At 43.4% G+C, this 2,440-nt stretch overlaps 1 pseudogene; it reads left to right on the top strand.

Moving 5' to 3' along the window:
- Nucleotides 1–674: 674 nt before the first annotated feature.
- LOC108176415 (large ribosomal subunit protein eL30-like) lies at nucleotides 675–1,669 on the top strand (annotated as a pseudogene).
- The last annotated feature ends 771 nt before the right edge of the window (nucleotides 1,670–2,440 follow it).

The raw sequence follows: 2,440 nt of genomic DNA on the forward strand, positions 1-2,440 counted from the left end.
TTTCATAAATTTTGTCCTTTATACCATCAAAGTTAGTTAGCGGTTAGTTAGTGATTGGTTAGACATTTTGGACTGCCAAGCAGAAATTTATCACAGGTCCTCCCTATCCTTTATTATTTTCAAAATGTAGATCTCTGACCTCCTGGTATTCAGGGACAGTTTTGGTATTGTTTATTCTTATGAAAAAAGAAAAGTGAACAGGTCATGGGGCCATGGTTTGCACTTTTCTGGGTAGATGAGAGTCCTCAGTGAAAGTTACAACTTGACAATTTGACAGCTGGACAAAAGTTAAGCAAATATGGATCTCTCTCTCCTTTTTTTGGGGGGGGGGGCAAGATTTATTTTCATTTATTTGAAAGGCAGAGTTACAGGGTGGGGTGGGGAGAAAGAGAGAGATATCTTCTGTTTGCTAGTTTTCTCCCCAAATGGTCCCAATGGCCAGGGCTGGACCAGACTAAAGCCAGGAGCCAGGAGCTTCTTCTGAGTCCACCACATGGGTGGCAGGAGCCCAAGCACTTAGGTCATCTTCCACTGCTTTTCCCAGGCCATTTGCAGGGGGCTGGATCAGAAATGGAGCAGCTGGGACACAAACTGGTACCCATATAGGATGCTGGTTTCACAGGCAGTGATGGCATGCTGGTGTCACAAGCAGTGGTTTAACCGGCTGTGTCACAATGCTGGCCCCAAATGTGGATCTCTTTACTAATGTGAAGAAGATGGGATATGCCTTGGGTTTAAGTATAGCAACTGATAAGTTTACTTTTAGTTATGAAGCCTGACTCATGTTGAGGAATGCCATCAACCTCTTTGCAGAGGTGGTCATCAGTTATAATGGCAAGTAGAATTGAGGTAGTTCTCAAAAGCAGTTACATAAGAGTAGTAAAATTTGTGTTGGTATCCTCCATTCTCCTTTGTTAGCCCAAACTTTCCCTTATTTTCCCAGTCTGTGTTGCGTTTATACTAATCTCTGCTATGATAAGAACTGTTTCTAATATGTCTACTGACAAAAAATTGGTTTAGCCCTTTTAAGGCATTTTTGCATTTCACTAAAGGATTAGCCAAAACCAAAAAAGGTCTCAAAATTCAAGAGTAGAACGTTGCTGATGAAATGATAGATGGTGGAGTCTGCCATGAAGAACTGCATTGTGGGACTTCCTTCCTTTCTTGTTCTCTGGCCATTTTTATGGCTGTTCTGGCTGGAGGCCATCCCACACCTAAGGCAGGAAGGTAGTGTCTGCAAAGAAGACCAAAAAGTCACCGGAGTCAATCAGCCCTAGACTCCAGCTTCTTATGAAGAGTGAAAAATATATGCTGGGGGACAAGCAGTCTCTGAAGATGATCAGACAAGGCAAAGCAAAACTGACCATCCTCACCAATAACTTCACAGCTTTGAGAAAATCTGAAATAGAGTATTACATCATGTTGGCCAAAACTGGTGTCCATCACCACAGTGGCAATAGTATTGAACTGGCCACAGCGGGTGAAAATATGTACTCTTTTTATCATTGATCCAGGTGATTTTGATATTATTAAAAGCATAGCAGAATAGACTGGTAAAAAGTAAATCATGCAATTTCTTTCTTCAATAAAACGTGCCAGAGATTGTTTTAAAAAACAAAAGAAAAGGAAATAATAGATGGTAAGACTAATTTGCCTCATCTCCACCTGATTTGAGGCAGAAGGTTCCACTAGCCTATAAAACTGTTTCCACTGAATTGAACTGTAATACAGATCAGAATTAGTGATGAGGGCAGGGTTACACCCACATCTCCTGGCAATAGACCTGTTCAGACTCTATTATAATTTTTTTTGACAGGCAGAGTGGACAGTGAGAGAGACAGAGAGAAAGGTCTTCCTTTTTCCGTTGGTTCACCCTCCAATGGCTGCTGCGGCCGGCGTGCTGCAGCCGGCGCACCACGCTGATCCTGATCCGAAGCCAGGAGCAAGGTGCTTCTCTTGGTCTCCCATGCAGGTGCAGGGCCCAAACACTTGGGCCATCCTCTTCTGCACTCCCGGGCCACAGCAGAGAGCTGGACTGGAAGAGGAGCAACCGGGACAGAATCTGATGTTCCAACCGGGACTAGAACCTGGGGTGCCGGCGCCGCAGGTGGAGGATTAGCCTATTGAGCTGCAGCGCCGGCCAATTATAATTTTAATAAAGCTAAAAGGTAGCTTTATTTATATCGGTCCCAGAATACAGGAGGAGTGGTTAGCAGGATTGCTTGAGACAGAACCAGTCTGGCAACACATTTTACATCTCAGACATTTACAGTTTCATAACCGGTCACCAGAACTGGCTTGGGAAACTAATGGCAGTTGTCTGATTCATTGAGCAAATTTAAGATTTATTTATTTATTTATTTAAAAGTCAGAGTTAGAGAGGAAGAGACCAAGACAGAGTTCTTCCCTCCACAGGTTCACTTCCCAGATGGCCACAATG

The sequence above is a fragment of the Oryctolagus cuniculus genome, chromosome 2 (assembly GCF_964237555.1).
Source record: "Oryctolagus cuniculus chromosome 2, mOryCun1.1, whole genome shotgun sequence".
Lineage (NCBI taxonomy): Eukaryota > Metazoa > Chordata > Mammalia > Lagomorpha > Leporidae > Oryctolagus > Oryctolagus cuniculus.